Consider the following 24,255-nt stretch of genomic DNA (forward strand, 5'->3'; position numbering starts at 1 on the left):
CAGATCTGTGCTCTTGCAAGAGAAAACACACCCAAATGTAATAAAATAGTACAATGATGAGAAATTTGGTAGCAATGATAAATAAATAACCAGGCCATCCATACCCCTTTGTGGAAGATTTTCAACTTGAATTGTAAGTATCTCTTTAATTGGTACCAAAAGATCTTGCCTAATTGTTATCTTCTGTGAACGAGGCTTCCTAGATAAAGTCTTCTAGATACTTGAAAATTTACTTCTATAATCAACAAAGCTTTTAAAAATTTGTAATGAGTTTGAATCAAAACTTTGCGGGGGTGGGGTATGGTTATCATTTTGAGTAAGTGGCTATCGTACGCTCCGCTCCACGGTGGTGTCAGGGGCCCTTAGGGAAAGTGGGTGCTTGCCTCCTCTCTGAGTATAGCCTCCAGGTGAGGTGGCTTTGGGGTTGGTGCATTTTATTGACTCCTACTGGCAGGCTGGCAGTGTTAATATTCACTGCTGTCTGTAGATCTGATTGGCAGGCACAACCCTGCCAAGGTTCTCTTCAGATCCCTTCCTTTCAGTCAGTGAAAAGATTGGATACCAGGTAACCAAGCTTTATCAAAGTTTACATAAAAGCAATAAGGGAAGACCTGAGGCCACTGCTCTAAGGGGTGTTTTGGTCTTCACAGGCCATTTCTTTCTTCCTTTCTTTTTTTTCTGATAGTTTTCATGTGTGTTCTGGATATGTGAAGTCTCCAGGTATTGAGTTATGGATAAGTGAAATTGTAGTTTAAAAAAATAATTTAACAAACACAAATCCCTTTACTTACAAACAAGCCAATGTCAGAGAGTAAAATGATGAAGCGTAAAATAGATAATAAAGTATATTCTGAAAGTACATTCACCTCCCAGAAGTGTTTTGCTTTAGGCCTTTTGTATGACCATCCTCTCTGCGTGGAATGTTCTTCTACTCCAGGATGCCCACCGCTCAGTCCCTCAACCCCTCAGGTCTGCCCATATGTCCCCTCAAGGAGGCCTATGGTGACCACAGTGGTTACAACTGTACCACCCACAAACATACTCCATCCTCCTTTCCTACTGCCCTTTTCTCATAACTCTTATCATTTTCTTACATACCATACAGCTCGCTCATTATGTTCTCTGACCAGCACCCAACACCTTTGTCTGTTTAATTCACTGACACACACCAAGCATCTAGAATAGTGACCATCCCATAGCAGGCTTTCAGGGGGAAATACAACCAAAAGGAAAAGGACAGTGGAAAATAGAAGGTCTATCTGACAATGCCCATAACTTAAAACAGAAAGTGATCATCTGTATTGTGTTGTTTGTTTTCACATAATTTGGATCACAAAGTGGAGAGCAACTTAGCTCTAAGAGTCTTCTAGCAATACTTTTCGTTCTATATTATCTGCAGAAAAAGGTCACTCAAAGTGGACAAAAGACAATGAATAAGAACAAAAATAACTATTTGAGGGTATAGGAAAAGAGGACAAGAATAGCCAGATTCACTTATTTAAAGTGACAGGGGGAAAACAAGTAATATCATTTTTAAGTGAATAAGCAAAAAGTGAGGTTAAAACAACCCCCATAAAAAGAAATAGATAAAAAAGGAAACCAAGAAGCAATAATGAATTTTATATAAAAATGTAATCCACTTAGTTAATTTGGACACCATTATGTTTTTTGGTTCACTGTTAATCTTTCTGACAATTCTCAATGTATAATATTTTTTGGAAAGGAGAAAGTTGTTCGCTTTTGAAAGAAGAAGTACTATTTCAGCTAAATTTCATGTTATATTTATCTTGTACTCTTTTATCCAAGTAGTCGTATCAAAGTTTTATTTTATTTATGCAAGTACTGAGAGAATTTATTCTTGGTTCACATTTTCTGAGGGGCAGAGTCTACATATTATAAGAATATTTTAAACTATTAATTTATAACATCACTGCCATCTGTTGGATCTGATCAGAATTAGAGTTTTTAAGTTATTCCATGAATGAAGAGTTCAATGCTTTCCATTTTCCAATGCCAACACTAAATAAATTTTGGCTATTGGTAAACAATGAAAAGATTAGAAAATAATACGATTGTTGACTAGATATTTTTCAATACATACAATTATTTTAAGAAATAAAACACAATGAATAAAATTAAATTATAAAAAGTAATAACTACAATTGACATGTATACACTACTACATATAAAATAGATAACTAATGAGAACCTACTGTATAGCACAGGGAACTCCACTCAATGCTTTGTGGTAACCTAAATGGGAAGGAAATCCAAAAAAGAGTGTATATATGTATATGTATAACTGATTCACTTTGCTGAACAGCAGAAACTAACACAGCATTGTAAAGCAACTATACGCCAATAAAAATTAATTAAAAAAAAAAGAAGTGGTATATATATATATATAATGGAACACTAGTCAGCCATAAAAAAGAATGAAATTTTGCCATTTGCAGCAACATGGATGGACTTGGAGGGCGTTATGCTAAGTGAAATAAGTCAGACAGAGAAAGACAAATACTGTATGATACCACTCATATGTGGAATCTAAAAAATACAACAGGCTAGTGAATAAAACAAAAAAGCAGCAGAGTCAAGCAGATTGAGGGAGGAACCAAGATGGCGGAGTAGAAGGACGTGCTCTCACTCCCTCTTGTGAGAACACCAGAATCACAACTAGCTACTGGACAAGCATCGACAGGAAGACACTGGAACTCACCACAAAATATATCCCACATCCAAAGACAAAGGAGAAGCCACAATGAGACAGTAGGAGGGGCGCAATCACAGTAAAATCAACTCCCATAACTGCTGGATGGGTAACTCACAGACTGGAGAACACTTATACCACAAAAGTCCACCCACTGGAGTGAAGGTTCTGAGTCCCACGTCAGGCTTCCCAACCTGGGGGTCCGGCAACAGGAGGAGGAATTCCTAGAGAATCAGACTTTGAAGCCTAGTGGGATTTGATTGCAGGACTTCAAAAGGACTGGGGGAAACAGAGACTCCACTCTTGGAGGGCACACACAAAGTAGTGTGCGCATCAGGACCCAGGGGAAGGAGCAGTGACCCCATAGGAGACTGAACCAGACCTACCTGCTAGAGTTGGAGGGTCTCCTGCAGAGGCGGGGGGTGGCTGTGGCTCACTGTGGGGACAAGGACACTGGCAGCAGAAGTTCTGGGAAATACTCCTTGGCGTGAGCCCTCCCAGAGTCTGTCATTAGCCCCACCACTGGAGCCCAGGTAGGCTCCAGTGTTGGGTTGCCTCAGGCCAAACAACCAACAGGGAGGGAACCCAGCCCCACCCATCAGCAGACAAGCGGATTATAGTTTTACTAAGCTCTTCCCACCAGAGCAACAGTCAGCTCTACCCACCACCAGTCCCTCCCATCAGGAAACTTACACAAGCCTCTTAGGTAGCCTCATCTACCACCGGGCAGATGGCAGAAGCAAGAAAAACTACAGTCCTGCAGCCTGTGGAACAAAAACCACATTCACAGAAAGACAGACAAGATGAAAAGGCACAGAGCTGTGTACCAGATGAAGGAACAAGATAAAACCCCAGAAAAACAACTAAATGAAGTGGAGATAGGCAACCTTCCAGAAAAAGAATTCAGAATAATGATAGTGAAGATGATCCAGGACCTCGGAAAAAGAATGGAGGCAAAGATCGAGAAGATGCAACAAATGCTTAACAAAGACCTAGAAGAATTAAAGAACAAACAAACAGAGATGAACAATACAATAACTGAAATGAAAACTACACTAGAAGGAATCAATAGCAGAATAACTGAGGCAGAAGAACAGATAAGTGAACTGGAAGACAGAATGCTGGAATTCACTACTGTGGAAGAGAATAAAGAAAAAAGAATGATAAGAAATGAAGACAGCCTAAGAGACCTCTGGGACAACATTAAATGCAACAACATTCGCATTGTAGGGGTCCCAGAAGGAGAAGAGAGAGAGAAAGGGCCAGAGAAAATATCTGAAGAGATTATAGTCGAAAATTTCCCTAACATGGGAAAGGAAATAGCCACCCAAGTCCAGGAAGCGCAGCAAGTCCCATACAGGATAAACCCAGGGAGAAACACGCCGAGACACACAGTAATCAAACTGGCAAAAATTAAAGACAAAGAAAAATTATTGAAAGCAGCAAGGGAAAAATGACAAACAACATACAAGGGAACTTCCATAAGGTTAACAGCTGATTTCTCAGCAGAAGCTCTACAAGCCAGAAGGGAGTGGCATGATATACTTAAAGTGATGAAAGGGAGGAACCTACAACCAAGATTACTCTACCCAGAAGGATCTCATTCAGATTCGATGGAGAAATCAAAAGCTTTACAGACAAGCAAGAGCTAAGAGAATTCAGCAACACCAAACCAGCTCTACAACAAATGCTAAAGGAAGGAACTTCTCTAAGTGGGAAACACAAGAGAAGAAAAGGACCTACAAAAACAAACCCAAAACGATTAAGAAAATGGTAATAGGAACATACATATCGATAATTACCTTAAACGTGAATGGATTAAATGCTCCAACCAAAAGACACAGGCTCGCTGAATGGATACAAAAACAAGACCCATATATATGCTGTCTACAAGAAACCCACTTCAGAACTAGGGACACATACAGACTGAAAGTGAGGGGATGGAAAAAGATATTCCATGCAAATGGAAATCAAAAGAAAGCTGGAGTAGCAATACTCATATCAGATAAAATAGACTTTAAAATAAAGAATATTACAAGAGACAAGGAAGGACACTACATAATGATCAAGGGATCAATCCAAGAAGAAGATATAACAATTATAAATATATATGCACCCAACATAGGAGCACCTCAATACATAAGGCAACTGCTAACAGCTGTAAAAGAGGAAATCGACAGTAACACAATAATAGTGGGGGACTTCAACACCTCACTTACACCAATGGACAGATCATCCAAAATGAAAATAAATAAGAAAACAGAAGCTTTAAATGACACAATAGACCAGATAGATTTAATGATATTTATGGGACATTCCATCCAAAAACAGCAGATTACACTTTCTTCTCAAGTGCGCATGGAACATTCTCCAGGATAGATCACATCTTGGGTCAAAAATCAAGCCTCAGTAAATTTAAGAAAGTTGAAATCATATCAAGCATCTTTTCTGACCACAACGCTATGAGATTAGAAATGAATAACAGGGAAAAAAACGTAAAAAACACAAACACATGGAGGCTAAACAATACGTTACTATATAACCAAGAGATCACTGAAGAAATCAAAGACAAAATCCAAAAGTACCTAGAGACAAATGACAATAAAAACACGACGATCCAAAACCTATGGGATGCAGCAAAAGCAGTTCTAAGAGGGAAGTTTATACCTATACAAGCCTACCTCAAGAAACAAAAAAATTTCAAATAAACAATCTAACCTTACACCTGAAGGAACTAGAGAAAGAAGAACAAACAAAACCCAAAGTTACCAGAAAGAAAGAAATCATAAAGATCAGAGCAGAAATAAATGAAATAGAAACAAAGAAAACAATAGCAAAGATCAATAAAACTAAAAGCTGGTTCTTTGAGAAGATAAACAAAATTGATAAACCATTAGCCAGACTCATCAAGAAAAAGAGGAAGAGGACTCAAATCAATAAAATTAGAAATGAAAAAGGAGAAGTTACAACAGACACCGCAGAAATACAAAGCATTTTAAGAGACTACTACAAGCAACTCTATGCCAATAAAATGGACACCCTGGAAGAAATGGACAAATTCTTACAATGGTATAACACATGGCCAAGAAGCACATGAAATGCTGCTCAACATCACTAATTATTAGAGAAATGCAAATCAAAACTACAATGAGGTATCACCTCACACCAGCTAGAATGGGCATCATCAGAAAATCTACAAACAACAAATGCTGGAGAGGGTGTGGAGAAAAGGGAACCCTCTTGCACTGTTGGCGGGAATGTAAACTGATACAGCCACTATGGAGAACAGTATGGAGGTTCCTTAAAAAACTAAAAATAGAATTACCATATGATCCAGCAATCCCACTACTGGGCATATACCCAGAGAAAACCATAATTCAAAAAGACACATGCACCCCTATGTTCATTGCAGCACTATTTACAATAGCCAGGTCATGGAAGCAACCTAAATGCCCATCAACAGATGAATGGATAAAGAAGATGTGGTACATATATACAATGGAATATTACTCAGCCATAAAAAGAATGAAATTGAGTCATTCATCGAGACGTGGATGGATCTAGAGACTGTCATACAGAGTGAAGTAAGTCAGAAAGAGAAAAACAAATATCATATATTAACGCATGTATGTGGAACCTAGAAAAATGGTACAGATGAACCGGTTTGCAGGGCAGAAGTTGAGACACAGATATAGAGAATAAACATACGGACACCAAGGGGGGAAAGCCGTGGGGGGGTGGGGATGGTGGTGTGCTGAATTGGGCGATTGGGATTGACATGTATACACTGATGTGTATGAAATTGATGACTAATAAGAACGTGCTGTATAAAAAAAAATTAAATAAGATTTTAAAATTTTTAAAAATACCCAAAAAAATTAAAAAAAAAAAAAAAGAAGCACACTCACAAATAAAAAGAACAAACTAATGGTTACCACTTGTGGGCGTGGGCAATATAGGGGTGGGGAAAAAAGGGTTATCATGGGTTTATATGAAGTCACGTGTGTGAAACTTTTGGAAATTGTAAAGCACTGTAAAATTTTTAAAATCTTTCATTCAATAAAAAATTATTTACAATACAATTATTTCAAGACCTATAGAGAAGTAAGTCAAAACTGTGATTTTGATATAGAAAGTAATCAGGTCTCTGTTGTCTACACATAGATCATACTAACTAACTCTGATTCTTCATACTTACTTCATGTTCTGTCCATAAAGAACTGGGCGATTTCCTTAAATCTGAGAGACCTTGTTATCTCCTCTTTCTTATTTTTTTACTTTTTGTTTTTAATACCCCTTCTTGACTTCCCACAACAGCAGTGACTCAAGGAAGTTTTAAATGGCAGCACATAGTGGTTACTTAAAAAAAATTATTTTTTGATTGATTGCTGGGCCACTGCTTGCTTCCACAATACCAGAGACAAAGAACTCTTCCCTAGGGACCATCCTGCCATCATGTAACCTACAGTCAGGACCACAATAAAGGAAATGAGGGAGATGAGTAAGGAGTACGCCCCAAGGGGACTCCAGAAAGAGACAGAATGCCCCCAAATTATATGGATGTGCATTTTGAGTGCTTTGGGAACTTTTCAGCGTCCTCATTTTACATGGATGACGTGTCATTTTGTAGTATCAGTATTAATATTTCTCTTCACTAACATAGAAATAAAGCATTGACTGAATAATTTTAATACCTAGTAGAATTATTCATGGGGTACTATGCCTAAGAAAGCCATGTAATGTGTAGAGAAAATTTTTGAAAGATATTCCACATACAGAACTTCAAGAAAAGACAGCACTTCATTTATTCACAGTGACCCAACTCCCTATCCATTCAGTATTGTTAGGGAAGGGCCTGACCTCGAGTGATTTCTTGGAATGTTAAATCTCTCTAGTGTGCATACAAAGCACTTTTCAAAGCTTTTTAAAATTCCCACCCCTTAAATAGAGTTAGTGGAAGTTAGTATACATGTATATTTATTTTTACAAATATTTTAATTTCTTTTATTCTGTAGACTTAAGTATAGACTAGTGCTATTCCTTAAAATTGCCTATATTTTCTTGTGTACTTGAGGCTGTAGTGCAGTGAATGATGATGGTCATTTTGAAGGAGGGAAAAAACCACCTCTCAAAGCTGGCAAAACATCACAAGATTCACTTCCGCATCTCCATTCCTCTATAGGAAGAGATGGGATACGTACCTCCCAGATGGCTAGAGATGTGTACCATCACCCTTTGAGAATAAACTTTAACATCCGTTCTAGATCATACTTCTTGGCCAATATGCACAGATTCACTTAGAGTAAGTGATCTTGTCGCTTACAGTACTTTTTTTTATCAAAGAAACATTGACCATAGAAATAATCCACTGTGATTTACAACATTAAAATGCAGTCTCGGGAAAAATGCAAACTCATGTTACAGACGTGATGTATGGGTTGGACTTGATAATGCTAAAGTTCCGCGGTTATTGTCTTTGTTAGGGTTTTTCACAGGGAAAATGTTTTCAGAGTTCCATATTCCTTCTAACAGTGGAGGAACTGTGTCTTCATACTGACCCCTAGTGGCAGTTTAGGAAGAAGTTGGGGGAGGGGCAAAAAAAGGTGACGGTTTTCTCTGTTTTTTAGTGAAAACGCACGCTAATTTAATTTGAAATACTCTTCAATATGTCTAAAATAATATTTTAAAACTGAAAGACTTACTGAAAGACTGTGATCTGGAAAGCATTCCATTGTGGTGCTTTTAAAGAGATAGTATTCTACTGCTAACTGTGTGTTAATAGATGCTTGTCTTCGTCTCTTTTTAAGGTGAAGTCATTTCAGAATATTTTGACACATTAATTGTCCTGGTGACTGAATATCGGCTGTGCTATATAACCATATAGGATAAATATAATACACTTAACCGACATAAATTAATCTTGTTGTTAGGTACTTTAGAGTTGAATTTTTGCTCTTGACTTTATATAATAGAAAAGATTATTTTGTTTTAAAATTCTTACATCTTACTTTGTTGTCAGATGCTACCTCCTTTGAATTAGAATGCTCACAATATGAGAATCCTGCAAGAAAACTTGAGTTAGTTTCCTTTTAGAAAGTTCAGTTTTGTAGTAAGGATGTTTCAAACCTTTGTATTCAGGATGATACCTCAAAGAACTTTATTTAAAGTGTTCTTCACTATTTTAAAAGCCTTCTGAGTTAATAGATAAAATAGATGGGAAGCATCTTCGTGGTAAACTTAAGTATTATTCTTGCCTTATTTCCATCCAAGTTTACTGAGTGGATACTTTCCGTTTCTACCCCCCTTAGTGCCTAGATTCCTCCTCTGCTGTGTGTTGATAGATGCCTCTGATTTGAAGGAATATACAGAATGAAAAGCTGGATTTTGCAATAAAAACAAGTTGATTCCATACCCCCATTTTGTGTCAGTTGATGCCTAGTCGACCTTCACAAACAGTTTGAATTTTGTTAGCTACAAGTTTTGTGAGGCTAGGTGAATCCCATGAAATGTTCATTTAGAAACTTATCTATGCTGCTTTTATTACCTAGAGAGCAGAGACTAACATTTGCATAACCTTATTTTAAATTTGCTGCTACATCCTTCAGGTTTAATTTCCACTGTTACTGATTTTAAGAGGAAATTATCAAACAGTTTGGATACCTTTACATTGTGTGATTTTTCTCCTAAAATTTGAAGCAGTGCTTAAAACCTACATAAATTCCATTTTTACTCATCTTTGACTTTTCAATATTAATCCTTTTCCTTGATTTTTCTTCCCTCTGAAAATGGCCTTTATTACTCATCTGTTGCCTAAACAAAGAGACTTGGGTGGGATGCTTGAGGAAACTGCTTCTGCTTTAGCCCTACAGGGGTTGGAGATTTGACTGTCTAGCTGAAAAGTTGTCTGAAAATGAAAATTTCATACACACATGCAAATTTGGATATAGGATCCTATTTTCCCATGATCCAAGAAATGGAGACAGGATATAGGAAAATCTCTGCCCCTGTGGCTCACTGAGTATGCGTGGATGATGATGATGATGATGATGTTGATAGTGATGGTGAAGATGATGATGATAGTGATGATGATGATGATGATGATACCTGGCCTGTGTGGCCAGGCATTGGGCTAAGTACTCCAAATGGAATTTATCACTAAATCCTTGAAGCAGTCCTGTGAGGTAGGGAATATTATCATCACATCCATTCTACAGATGAGGAAATATAGGCACCGTCTTTGCTCAAGTTCACAGAGTGGGATGGACACTTCACACGGAGGCAGTCAGCTATGTATATCCAGGGGGAGCTCGTGACTTTTCTCTCTCTCTGCCTCCTGCTCACTATCTCTGCAACTTTGAACTTCTCTATATCTTCCAACCAAATGTTTCCCTTTGCCTTCCTGGTCTTTTTGGATTCTTCCAGACTGCAGGCACCTTTGGAGAATTGAATTTCCATCCTCTCCTTTCCTTCCTTCCTCCTTTCTTCCAGGTTCCTTTCCCTGTTTTCCCTTCTCTTCCTCCTCTTCCTCCTCCTCCTTATATTCTCTTTATAAGAGAATGAGAAAGAGGAAAAAATGTATCCAATGGTTAGTAAGAATTTCCCACTATGCTATACATCAAAATGGTCTCCCTTATTTCTCATTCCCTGAGGAATGATGAAGTGAACCAAATAGATTCTGGTTCTTTTTTTTCTAGAAAATACAGTACTTTTTAAAGCTTAAGAGACTGATAATTGTAAAAAAGATAGTGAACTAAAAGTCAGATCATCATGGTTTTAATTCTGTGTCTGTTGACTGACTTGCTTCCTGAGCAAGTCTTACTCTCACTAAATATTATCTTTCTTAACTCTAAAAAAAGTGAATCTGGATTATCTATTATATTTTGTGTGTCTAAGCGATTACCCTTGATCCAGGATCACAGGGAGCCTGGAACATACCTTCCACTAGGAACTAGATGGGATCACTCCTTACCACTTTTGTCATTTTATCCCAGAGGCTAAGGAAGTTATTATCTGTGAATTTCGGTTTCTTTTGTAACTGTTTCACAGTTACTCGGGTGTTCTTTATGTGCCAGGTACTGCTCTAGGCTGTAGGGATCATGACAATGCTTCCATGAAACTGCTTTCATGAAGTCTACAGTTTGGACAGGGAGACAGACAACACACGAGTAATTTTAAGGTAATTTCAGAAGTGATAACAGTATAGATGAAATAAAACAGCACGAAGTCATAGAGAGGGGCATGCATGACACCAGTGTTGTGAAAGGGGTCACAGGAATGACACAGCTGGTCAATGACCATCTCTCTGACGCTCTCTCTGACATTAGAGCTGATGAGACGAGGGTAGTCCTGGCAAGGGGCAGGGGGTTTTATGTGCCGTCACACTAGAGATTTCAGCGTCCTTATTTTTTTTAGTTAAGAAAATCAACAACGTGGTATTTCTAATTACTTTGGGATTGTGGCCCTTGTCATATCCAGTTATGTAAATAGACTGCTTTCCAGGCTAAACAGAAACATTTGGTAACTGCAGAAGCCATTTATTATGAATGTTCTAACACCTTGACCATTATTCCTATTTTATCAGAAGACAAGTCAGCCATGTAAAATGAAGACAGTTGTTCTTTCCTGATGGCAGCTAGTTAATTATTGGCAGGCATTCCAGCTTTTTGAAACAGAAGGTGGCATGTATGGAAGTGAAGTATCGTGACTGAACAGATAGGTCAGTAAGGATTCCATGTCACTTGTAAGAAAATTACATTTGATTTCCCTGCACCTTGATTGACTGCCTCGTAATTGGTAACAAAAACCCGCATGCTCTCTGTGGAGGTGCTGGGTTGGCGTGTGCTCATCTCTTTGCAACTAGCAGTTTTCTCTTGAAAAATCATGATGCCACAGCAACTGTAGCATAAAAGCATGTTCTGGAAGTTCCCAAATCACACCTGCTAGGACACATCGATATGATGGAAACAATTTGGTTCCACATACTTTTAAATATTTTTTTTTGCATTTTTTTCTTATTTTGCTATAGGATGCAAAACTTCCCACATCTGTTTCTATGTCTGGGTTTCACTTTAATAATAGAGTTACTTTACACTCTTCATTTTAAGCTTTTTGCCTGCAGTTAATTGTGATTCTCTCCCTTACTATGGATAAGCATCTTTAAATAATACTTTTTTCAAAGGAGACAATACTCTTGGATACTTTTGTCAATCCTGGGGTTCAGCCAGAGTTGGGGGGCACATATATTAGTCTTCTGCAACTGTGGGGCTGCTGCGGGGTGATGGTTCTTTGGGACTCAGAAACTGATCAATTTAACAAACACCCTCGACTTCTCGGGTCATTACCTTTGAAAAACTGTCTGGGATGAGAGTCAGGAATCCTGTTCACAGCATTCCAGATCCGGCTGTGATAACCAGGAGATCTGTTTATCATAACGGCCAGCACCCCACCCCCCTCGCACCTGTATAGACTCGCCGGGAGCCCGCAATTAAACTCGCCAACACTGAGTCACTGCTGCATATGCACCTCTCTTCACCACTTGCAGCGTGTCTGCCACCAATACGTCTTCCTTGGTGTGACAAACCTCACGGAGACATATGAAAAGCCGTGCTGGTAGGAATGGTTGTAATCACTGTTAACAAACAAGGTTCTGATTGCCAATATTACCATCTGTTCCAGCGGGTTCCACATATCCCCCTGTATATATAGGCTCTGTTAAACAGATTTTCTGTGCGGCCCAAGGTCACCCTTGATTCATGTAACCAGCCTTTGCAGATGAGTTAAATGTGAGTCTCCAAACAGCAGCAAGGATCAAAATCTGAGAGGTACCAAATCGTGTCCTCTGATGACACAACCCAAACAAACTGTGTTTGCAGAGAAAGAATATCCACATCCCTTGATACATGAGAGGGACAGATCCCAAAGGCATTGTCTAAAGTGCAAGATTTCATCTATTAAACTTCACATAAAAATGACTTCATGGGGGGACTTCCTTGGTGGCACAGTGGTTAAGAATCCACCTACCAATGCAGGGGACACGGGTTCGAGCCCTGGTCTGGGAAGATCCCACATGCCACAGAGCAACTAAGCCCGTGCACCACAACTACTGAAGCCTGCGCTCTACAGCCCGCGAGCCACAACTACTGAAGCCCGCGCACCTAGAGCCCGTGCTCCGCAACAAGAGTAGCCACCGCAATGAGAAGCCCACGCACCGCAATGAAGAGTAACCCCTGTTCGCTGCAACTAGAGAAAGCCCGCGCGCAGCAACGAAGACCCAACACAGCCAAATACATAAATAAATAAATAAATAAATAAATAAAACAGTAATAAAAAAAAATGACTTCACTATATAATCAGAGAAGCCTAGGCGTGAGGAGGAAATAAACTGCTTTTAAGAACAACTATAAGTGATACAAGCGGAGATCCCCATATTGTTGGATCCCACCCCTTCTTGCAAACTTCACACTGAGCTAAGTACTTTTTCCCTCTCCGCTTCTGGATGCCAGCAGAGGTTTTCATCACTCCCCTTGAGTTGATTCAAGTCAATTAAAATATATCGATCTTGGAGAGGGGGCAAGATGGCGGAAGAGTAAGACGCGGAGATCACCTTCCTTCCCACAGATACAGCAGAAATACATCTACACGTGGAACTGCTCCTACAGAACCCCCCCTGAACGCTGGCAGAAGACGTCAGACCTCCCAAAAGGCAAGAAAATCCCCACGTACTTGGGTAGGGTAAAAGAAAAAAGAAATAACAGAGACAAAAGAATAGGGACGGGACCTGCGCCAGTGGGAGGGAGCCGTGAAGGAGGAAAGGTTTCCAGGCACTAGGAAGCCCCTTTGCGGGCAGAGACTGCAGGTGGCAGAGGGGGGAAGCTTCGGAGCCGCGGAGGAGAGCGCAGCCACAGGGGTGCGGAGGGCAAAGTGGAGAGACTCCCGCACAGAGGCTCGGCGCCAACCAGCACTCACCAGCCCGAGAGGCTTGTCTGCTCACTCACCGGGGCGGGCGGGGGCTGGGAGCTGAGGCTCGGGCTTTGGTGCTAGCCGGGAGGGAGTCCGGGAAAAAGTCTGCAGCTGCCGAAGAGGCAAGAGACTTTTTCTTGCCTCTTTGTTTCGCGGCGCACAAGGAGAGGGGATTCAGAGCGCTGCCTAAACGAAATCCAGAGACGGGTGCGAGCCGCGCGGCTATCAGCGCGGATCCCACAGCAACAGGGGCGCAGAGGGAAAAACGGAGAGATTCCCGCACAGAGGCTCAGCGCCGAGCAGCGCTCACCAGCCCGAGAGGCTTGTCTGCTCACCCGCTGGGGCAGGCAGTGCTGGGAGCTGAGGTGCGGGCTTCGGTCGGATCGCAGGGAGAGGACTGGGGTTGGCGGCGTGAACACAGCCTGAAGGGGTTGGCGTGCCGCGGCGAGCCGGGAGGGAGCCGGAGAGGAGGTCTGCAGCCGCCGAAGAGGCAAGAGACTTTTTCTTGCCTCTTTGTTTCGCGGCACGCAAGGAGAGGGGATTCAGAGAGCCGCCTAGACGAACTCCAGAGGCGGGCGCGAGCCGCGGCTAACAGCGCGGACCCCAGAGACTGGTAGGAAACGCTAAGGCTGCTGCTGCCGCCACCAAGAAGCCTGTGTGCGAGCCCAGGTCACTCTCCACACCGCCCCTCCCGGGAGCTGGTGCAGCTCGCCACTGCCAGGCTCCCGTGATCCAGGGACAACTTCCCCGGGAGAACACACGGCGCGCCTCAGGCTGCTGCAATGTCACGACGCCTCTGACGCCGCAGGCTCGCCCCGCCTCCTCCGTACCGCTCCCTCCCCTGGCCTGAGAGAGCCAGAGCCCCCGAAGCAGCTGCTCCTTTAACCCCGTTCTGTCTGGGCGGGGAACGGACGCCCTCAGGCAACGTACATGCAGAGGCGGGTCCAAATCCAAAGCTGAACGCTGGGAGCTGTACGAACAAAGAAGAGAAAGGGAAATCTCCCCCAGCAGCCTCAGAAGCAGCGGATTAAAGCTCCACAAACAACTTGATGTGCCTGCATCTGTTGAATACCTGAATAGACAACGAATCATCCCAAATTCAAAAGGTGGACTTTAGGAGCAGGATATATTAATTTCCCCTTTTCCTTTTTTTGTGAGTGTATATGTGTATGCTTCTGGGTGAGATTTTGTCTGTATAGCTTTGCTTTCACCATCAGTCCTAGGGTTAGGTCCGTCCATTTTTTTTTTTTTTTTTACTTAAAAAAAATTTTTTTTTCCTAATATATGCTTTCTTAATAATTTTTTCCGTATTTTCTATTTTTAGAAATTAAAAAATTTTTTAATAAGTTTTTACATATTTTTTATTTTAAAAAATTAAAAAAATTTTTTTTAATAAATTTTTTTCTTAAAAATCTTTTTCTTATTTTTTACTATAAAAAAATTAATAAATCTATTTTTAAAAATTAAAAACAAAATTTTCTGAATACATTTACTCTTAATAATTTTTTTTTCTTATTTTTTCTTATAATAGCTTTATTTTATCCTCTTTTTATCTTTCTATTTTTTTCTCCCTTATATTCTGAGCTGTGTGGATGAAAGGCTCTTGGTGCTCCAGCCAGGCATCAGGGCTGTGCCTCTGAGGTGGGAGAGCCAACCTCAGGACACTGGTCCACATGAGACCTACCAGCTCCACGTAACACCAAACGGCAAAAATCTCTCAGAGATCTCCATCTCAACATCAAGACCCAGCTTCACTCAACGACCAGCAAGCTACAGGGCTGGACACCCTATGCCAAACAACTAGCAAGACAGGAACACAGCCCCATCCATTAGCAGGGAGGCTGCCGAAAATCATAAGGCCACAGACACCCCAAAACACACCACCAGACGTGGACGTGCCCACCAGAAAGACAAGATTCAACCTCATCCACCAGAACACAGGCAATAGTCCCCTCCACCAGGAAGCCTACACAACCCACTGAACCAACCTTACCCACTGGGGACAGATACCAAAAACAACGGGAACTACGAACCTGCAGCCTGTGAAAAGGAGACCCCAAACACAGTAAGATAAGCAAAATGAGACGACAGAAAAACACACAGCAGATGAAGGATCAGGGTCAAAACACACCAGACCTAACAAATGAAGAGGAAATAGGTAGTCTACCTGAAAAAGAATTCAGAATAATGATAGTAAGGATGATCCAAAATCTTGGAAATAGAATAGACAAAATGCAAGAAACATTTAACAAGGACGTAGAAGAACTAAAGAGGAACCAAGCAATGATGAAAAACACAATAAATGAAATTAAAAATACTCTCGATGGGATCAATAGCAGAATAACTGAGGCAGAAGAAAGGATAAGTGACCTGGAAGATAAAATGGTGGAAATAACTACTGCAGAGCAGGATAAAGAAAAAAGAATGAAAAGAACTGAGGACAGTCTCAGAGACCTCTGGGACAACATTAAACGCACCAACATTCGAATTATAGGGGTCCCAGAAGAAGAAGAGAAAAAGAAAGGGACTGAGAAAATATTTGAAGAGATTATAGTTGAAAACTTCCCTAATATGGGAAAGGAAATAGTTAATCAAGTCCAGGAAGCACAGAGAGTCCCATACAGGATAAACCCAAGGAGAAACACGCCAAGACACATATTAATCAAACTGTCAAAAATTAAATATAAAGAAAACATATTAAAAGCAGCAAGGGAAAAACAACAAATAACACACAAGGGAATCCCCATAAGGTTAACATCTGATCTTTCAGCAGAAACTCTGCAAGCCAGAAGGGAGTGGCAGGATATACTTAAAGTGATGAAGGAGAAAAACCTACAACCAAGGTTACTCTACCCAGCAAGGATCTCATTCAGATTTGATGGAGAAATTAAAACCTTTACAGACAAGCAAAAGCTGAGAGAGTTCAGCACCACCAAACCAGCTTTACAACAAATGCTAAAGGAACTTCTCTAGGCAAGAAACACAAGAGAAGGAAAACACCTACAATAACAAACCCAAAACATTTAAGAAAATGGGAATGGGAACATACATATCGATAATTACCTTGAATGTAAATGGATTAAATGCTCCCACCAAAAGACACAGACTGGCTGAATGGATACAAAAACAAGACCCATATATATGCTGTCTACAAGAGACCCACTTCAGACCTAGAGACACATACAGACTGAAAGTGAGGGGATGGAAAAAGATATTCCATGCAAATGGAAATCAAAAGAAAGCTGGAGTAGCAATTCTCATATCAGACAAAATAGACTTTAAAATAAAGAATATTATAAGAGACAAAGAAGGACACTATATAATGATCAAGGGATTGATCCAAGAGGAAGGTATAACAATTGTAAATATTTATGCACCCAACATAGGAGCACCTCAATACATAAGGCAAATACTAACAGCCATAAAAGGGGAAATTGACAGCAACACAATCATAGTAGGGGACTTTAACACCCCACTTTCATCAATGGACAGATCATCCAAAATGAAAATAAATAAGGAAACACAAGCTTTAAATGATACATTAAACAAGATGGACTTAATTGATATTTATAGGACATTCCACCCAAAAACAACAGAATACACATTTTTCTCAAGTGCTCATGGAACATTCTCCAGGATAGATCATATCTTGGGTCACAAATCAAGCCTTGGTAAATTTAAGAAAATTGAAATCGTATCAAGTATTTTTTCCGACCACAACGCTATGAGACTAGATATCAATTACAGGAAAAGATCTGTAAAAAATACAAACACATGGAGGCTACACAATACACTACTTAATAATGAAGTGATCACTGAAGAAATCAAAGGGGAAATCAAAAAATACCTAGAAACAAATGACAATGGAGATACGACGACCCAAAACCTATGGGACGCAGCAAAAGCAGTGCTAAGAGGGAAGTTTATAGCAATACAAGCCTACCTCAAGAAACAGGAAACATCTCGAATAAACAACCTAACCTTGCACCTAAAGCAATTAGAGAAAGAAGAACAAAACAACCCCAAAGCTAGCAGAAGGAAAGAAATCATAAAGAGCAGGTCAGAAATAAATGAAAAAGAAATGAAGGAAACAATAGCAAAAATCAATAAAACTAAAAGCTGGTTCTTTGAGAAGATAAACAAAATTGATAAACCATTAGCCAGACTCATCAAGAGAAAAAGGGAGAAGACTCAAATCAAAAGAATTAGAAATGAAAAAGGAGAAGTAACCACTGACACTGCAGAAATACAAAAGATCATGAGAGATTACTACAAGCAACTCTATGCCAATAAAATGGACAACCTGGAAGAAATGGACAGATTCTTAGAAATGCACAAACTGCCGAGACTGAACCAGGAAGAAATAGAAAATATGAACAGACCAATCACAAGCACTGAAATTGAAACTGTGATTAAAAACCTTCCAACAAACAAAAGCCCAGGACCAGATGGCTTCACAGGTGAATTCTATCAAACATTTAGAGAAGAGCTAACACCTATCCTTCTCAAACTCTTCCAAAATATTGCAGAGGGAGGAACACTCCCAAACTCATTCTACGAGGCCACCATCACCCTGATACCAAAACCAGACAAAGATGTCACAAAGAAAGAAAACTACAGGCCAATATCACTGATGAACATAGATGCAAAAATCCTCAACAAAATACTCGCAAACAGAATCCAACAGCACATTAAAAGGATCATACACCATGATCAAGTGGGGTTTATCCCAGGAATGCAAGGATTCTTCAATATACGTAAATCAATCAATGTGATACACCATATTAACAAATTGAAGGAGAAAAACCATATGATCATCTCAATAGATGCAGAGAAAGCTTTCGACAAAATTCAACACCCATTTATGATAAAAGTCCTGCAGAAAGTAGGCATAGAGGGAACTTTCCTCAACATAATAAAGGCCATATATGACAAACCCACAGCCAACATTGTCCTCAATGGTGAAAAACTGAAACCATTTCCACTAAGATCAGGAACAAGACAAGGTTGCCCACTCTCACCACTATTATTCAACATAGTTTTGGAAGTGTTAGCCACAGCAATCAGAGAAGACAAAGAAATAAAAGGAATCCAAATCGGAAAAGAAGAAGTAAAGCTGTCACTGTTTGCAGATGACATGATACTATACATAGAGAATCCTAAAGATGCTACCAGAAAACTCCTAGAGCTAATCAATGAATTTGGTAAAGTAGCAGGATACAAAATTAATGCACAGAAATCTCTTGCATTTCTATACACTAATGACGAAAAATCTGAAAGTGAAATTAAGAAAACACTCCCGTTTACCATTGCAACAAAAAGAATAAAATATCTAGGAATAAACCTACCTAAGGAGACAAAAGACCTGTATGCAGAAAATTATAAGACACTGATGAAAGAAATTAAAGATGATACAAATAGATGGAAAGATATACCATGTTCCTGGATTGGAAGAATCAACATTGTGAAAATGACTCTACTACCCAAAGCAATCTACAGATTCAATGCAATCCCTATCAAACTACCACTGGCATTTTTCACAGAACTAGAACAAAAAATTTCACAATTTGTATGGAAACACAAAAGACCCCGAATAGCCAAAGCAATCTTGAGAACGAAAAATGGAGCTGGGGGAATCAGGCTCCCTGACTTCAGACTATATTACAAAGCTACAGTAATCAAGACAGTTTGGTACTGGCACAAAAACAGAAATATAGATCAATGGAACAGGATAGAAAGCCCAGAGATAAACCCACGCACATATGGTCACCTTATCTTTGATAAAGGAGGCAAGCATATACAGTGGAGAAAAGACAGCCTCTTCAATAAGTGGTGCTGGGAAAATTGGACAGATACATGTAAAAGTATGAAATTAGAACACTCCCTGACACCATGCACAAAAATAAACTCAAAATGGATTAAAGACCTAAGTGTAAGACCAGACACTATCAAACTCTTAGAGGAAAACATAGGCAGAACATTCTATGACATACATCACAGCAAGATTCTTTTTGACCCAGCTCCCAGAGAAATGGAAATAAGAACACAAATAAACAAATGGGACCTAATGAAACTTAAAAGCTTTTGCACAGCAAAGGAAACCATAAACAAGACCAAAAGACAACCATCAGAATGGGAGAAAATATTTGCAAATGAAGCAACTGACAAAGGATTAATCTCCAAGATTTACAAGCAGCTCATGCAGCTCAATAACAAAAAAACGAACAACCCAATCCAAAAATGGGCAGAAGACCTAAATAGACATTTCTCCAAAGAAGATATACAGATGGCCAACAGACACATGAAAGAATGCTCAACATCATTAATCATTAGAGAAATGCAAATCAAAACTACAATGAGATATCATCTCACACCGGTCAGAATGGCCATCATCAAAAAATCTAGAAACAATAAATGCTGGAGAGGGTGTGGAGGAAAGGGAACTCTCTTGCACTGTTGGTGGGAATGTAAATTGATACAGCCACTATGGAGAACAGTATGGAGGTTCCTTAAAAAACTACAAATAGAACTACCATACGATCCAGCAATCCCACTACTGGGCATATACCCTGAGAAAACCATAGGTCAAAAAGAGTCTTGTACCAAAATGTTCATTGCAGCTCTATTTACAATAGCCAGGACATGGAAGCAACCTAAATGTCCATTGACAGATGAATGGATAAAGAAGATGTGGCACATATATACAATGGAATATTACTCAGCCATAAAAAGAAATGAAATGGAGGTATTTGTAATGAGGTGGATGGAGTTAGAGTCTGTCATACAGAGTGAAGTAAGTCAGAAAGAGAAAAACAAATACAGTATGCTAACACATATATACGGAATCTAAGGGAAAAAAAAGCCATGAAGAACCTAGTGGCAAGACGGGAATAAAGACACAGACCTACTAGAGAATGGACTTGAGGATATGGGGAGGGGGTGGGGTGAGATGTGACAGGGTGAGAGAGTGTCATGGACATATATACACTACCAAATGTAAAATAGGTAGCTAGTGGGAAGCAGCCGCATAGCACAGGGAGATTAGCTCGGTGCTTTGTGACCACCTAGAGGGGTGGGATGGGGAGGGTGGGAGGGAGGGAGATGCAAGAGGGAAGAGATATGGGAACATATTGTATATGTATAACTGATTCACTTTGTTATAAAGCAGAAGCTAACACACCATTGTAAGGCAATTATACTTCAATAAAGATGTTTAAAAAAAAAAAAAAATATATCGATCTTCTCGGCACTGGGGATATAAAAAGACTCACATGCTGCCTAAGAAGTAGGCACCAGGCGTAGACGTGGCAGAGGAGGGGGTGATTAATAAGGAGGGGCAGTGATGGACGTGGATAACTTCACCGAGGAAGCGGTGAGTGAGCTGGTTTTGCAGGGCGAGCTAGGGGTCCTCAGGTAGAGGTTCGGGAGGGATTTGGGGACAAAGGGAGAATGAAATAGCATTGTATTTTCAGGGAAGCATAAATAGACGCTATTTGTGCAATTGGGTTTTTCCTTAGAGCTCTTAGTGCCCATGCTGTAACTGTGGGGCTTGGGGACTTAATATGAAAAACTATGTGCTGAATTCCTTTCCGTAACAGGTGCCGTAAAATAATATTTCCAGATTGTGACTCTTCTCTGACTGTGAACACTTGTGCCAAAACCTCATTTTTTAAAACAAAAGGAAATGTATACGTTTAGCAAACGAATGCTCTGAGGACATGTGAAAAAGAGACCTAACCTAGTTTTGGGGGTCAAGAAATGCTTCCTTGAGGAAGAGACATTTGTGCCAAACTTGGCAAGATGAATGGGAATTATCCAGGGGAAGGGACGTCCGGGAGTGAGACCAGAGTGTGGGCACACCCCGAGGTGAGACGGAGTCTGGCGTATGGCAGGTTGCCAGAAAGGCCTAGGATACGACAACAGGATGAGGTGGCGGGGTGCATGGGCTGGTGAGGGAGGTGGGGTCAGCTCATGCTTGGCCTCAGAGGCCACGTGAGAAATTTGGGGCTTTATCCTGAGCAATGGCAAACCGTGGAAGTTTTAAGTAGGGGAGAAATAAGATTATTTTTTAAAAATCACTTAAGCTGTAAGATGGAGAAAGGATTGGAGGGGATGAGGGGAGACCTGTTAAGAGAGTACTTATATCAATCCACAAGATATAGGATGTTGAATTGGATTCAGTGGGAGAGATGGAGATGGAGAAAAGGAAGCGATCTGAGAAATATGGAGGAGAGAAATAGTCAGGACTTGGTAATAGACTGGATACACATGACATGTCGAACTTCACTTCTATTTACATATGTCAAATGACATAAACAGATGTTTTTATACATTCCCATATTTGGTTTGTAGTTTGGTTAATTTCTGTTTCAATTTACATTTTAAACTCTTAATTGATTAAACTCCAAATTGATTAAACTCCAGCCGGATGGAGACTAATGATAGTAAATATCAGAAAATAGTTTCAGATTGTTGTGATGATATATGGCCCTGTAATTCTGGATTTTGTAACAAAGCAGTTTGACTTCTGTCCTATTCATTTGGATAATGCTCTACCATCTAGGAGACTAAAATGTGTCTTAAAAATAGGACAGGCTTCAGCTTGTGTATATGTTAGACTTGGGGAAAAATAAGACAGAAAGTCTTGCGTTTGAAAGCACAAAATTAATGCAATTCTTTTTTTTTTAAAAAGTACAAATTCTGCACTCTATTTCTATGACTGAAATTACTTTTTTTTTAAGTAAGACTAATAGCTTGATTTTCATATCATAAGTTAATCTCAATTATGCTTTTCGCACTTAGAGCTGCACGTAGCAAATTATGGGCAGATACGTACATATAATATACGTTGCTCTCCCAGCTGTGCCTGTATGATTTGTCTTTTGGTGCTGGCAGTTATGTTCAATTTAGTAAAAGCTATATTCCACTGTGTACTAGAATCTTTGGTTTTTTTAAACAGCTAGGTTTTTATGTACTTCCCTTTACTGCCTCCATAAAGAGCAAAGAAAAAGCAGAAGGTAGAGTATAAATGAACCAGGGCCAGACATGCCTTCGTACAGGAGAAAGGGAGAAGCAAAATCCAAGCAGAAAGGCTGAGAGCAGAGACATACCTGATGAAAATCCCTGAGTCTCCATGACCCAGGTTTGTTTGTTTGTTTGTTTTTACATAAACTAGAGAAACTAAAACGATGGAGTACGATCCTACATACTTACTTACATTTTCCCTAAACTCCCTGATACACACACAAAAGATAAAACCTTTCAGAATTTACTAGTATGCATTTACCTAAAGCATTTCTGGCTTCTGTCATGGATGCTGTTGAAGTGCCTCCATTGTGTGCTCTTTCTTTACTCTCCAAGATGTGTTAAAAAATGAACATTGTCAAAGATAAAAACCACTAAGTGACAAAGGAATCGTGCATTTTAGCCAAGGTGTGTTTATAATGATTAAAAAAACACAGAGTATTTGGTTTAAGGAACTGATTGCATCAAGTGCATGAAAAATAATTCAAAGGAAACAATTTTTTTTGAGAAGGTTTAAGCTTATGTTAATTAATTAGAATATATGCATAATTTAAAATTCTTCCTGGCATTTTTTTTTTAATTCAGTGTTGAGTATGAGAAGTTCCTGGTGAACTAATATATTAGAGCCTCCAAATTTTCCCTTATTCATAAAATCAAATGACCACCGTGTCAGTTAATAATAGGAGAGAGACGTAAATGTGAGATTATCTTAAGAGTGTTTATTTTATCCTCTAGGAAAGGAAATTAAATGCTGTTCCTCAGGCTGCCATAGTGAGATGCAGGGCCTTCCTCTCAATATTTTTCTTGGGCTTCCTCCCAAATTTTGGTCACATGTCATCTAACCAAATTTTAGTTTTAAGGGAGGCCATCCCAGAGAAAGACTAGGAGATGCCACAGAGGGTTAAATAGACACCAGGAACTGGAGGAGGGGAAACACGGAACTGAGTGCTGACTTTAACTTGGTATCAATCAGTAGGGTGTGTTTTCTGGATGGATGTATATAAACCGGGGGTAGGAGGTGCGTTCCTGGTCAACACCAAGGAGCCCTTCGTTCTCCAGAGATGTAGCCTCTAGTCATTCCGTTCCTGCCCGGTGGCTGCGGTTAAGTCTCCTTCAGAGCTGGTTTGTGCCTGATTCACAGCTTCCTTTCACCTAAAGCTAACAGTCTCCTTATTGAGGTTGTGTTTGTATTCTGCTCTCTGATGAATAATTGTGATACCTTCTGTTCTTGACACTGTCAGTTCTCCTTCACAACCAGCAGATTCAAGTGACAGAACCAAACTGAACTCATCAGAATACAGTGATGGGCTAAACTACATAGCCTCACTTCTTTTTTTCAGTGTTGGTTATTACTGTGATCCTAAATTTTTTTTAAAGTGGCAAATATAAACTGGAAAAAGATGTTCGTATTATTGAAGTCTCAAGTGTATTTTTATTGTCTTGATTAACTCTATTTCTATGATGATTTAAATGGATTTTTAACATAATTTGGGGTTTTCCTTTAAAACCAGGATGCTCTATGTATCTTACTGCTTGAAACATCTCTTATTTGAAGCAATTCC

The 24,255-nt window shown here is 39.8% G+C and overlaps 1 protein-coding gene across 8 annotated transcripts in view; it reads left to right on the top strand.

Annotated features, from left to right (window-relative positions):
- ARMC3 (armadillo repeat containing 3) overlaps positions 1 to 24,255 on the top strand; it is a 98,811-nt gene that overhangs the window by 44,710 nt on the left and 29,846 nt on the right. The window lies entirely within an intron of this gene.

The sequence above is a fragment of the Balaenoptera borealis genome (genome assembly GCF_965194805.1).
Source record: "Balaenoptera borealis genome assembly, chromosome: 3".
Lineage (NCBI taxonomy): Eukaryota > Metazoa > Chordata > Mammalia > Artiodactyla > Balaenopteridae > Balaenoptera > Balaenoptera borealis.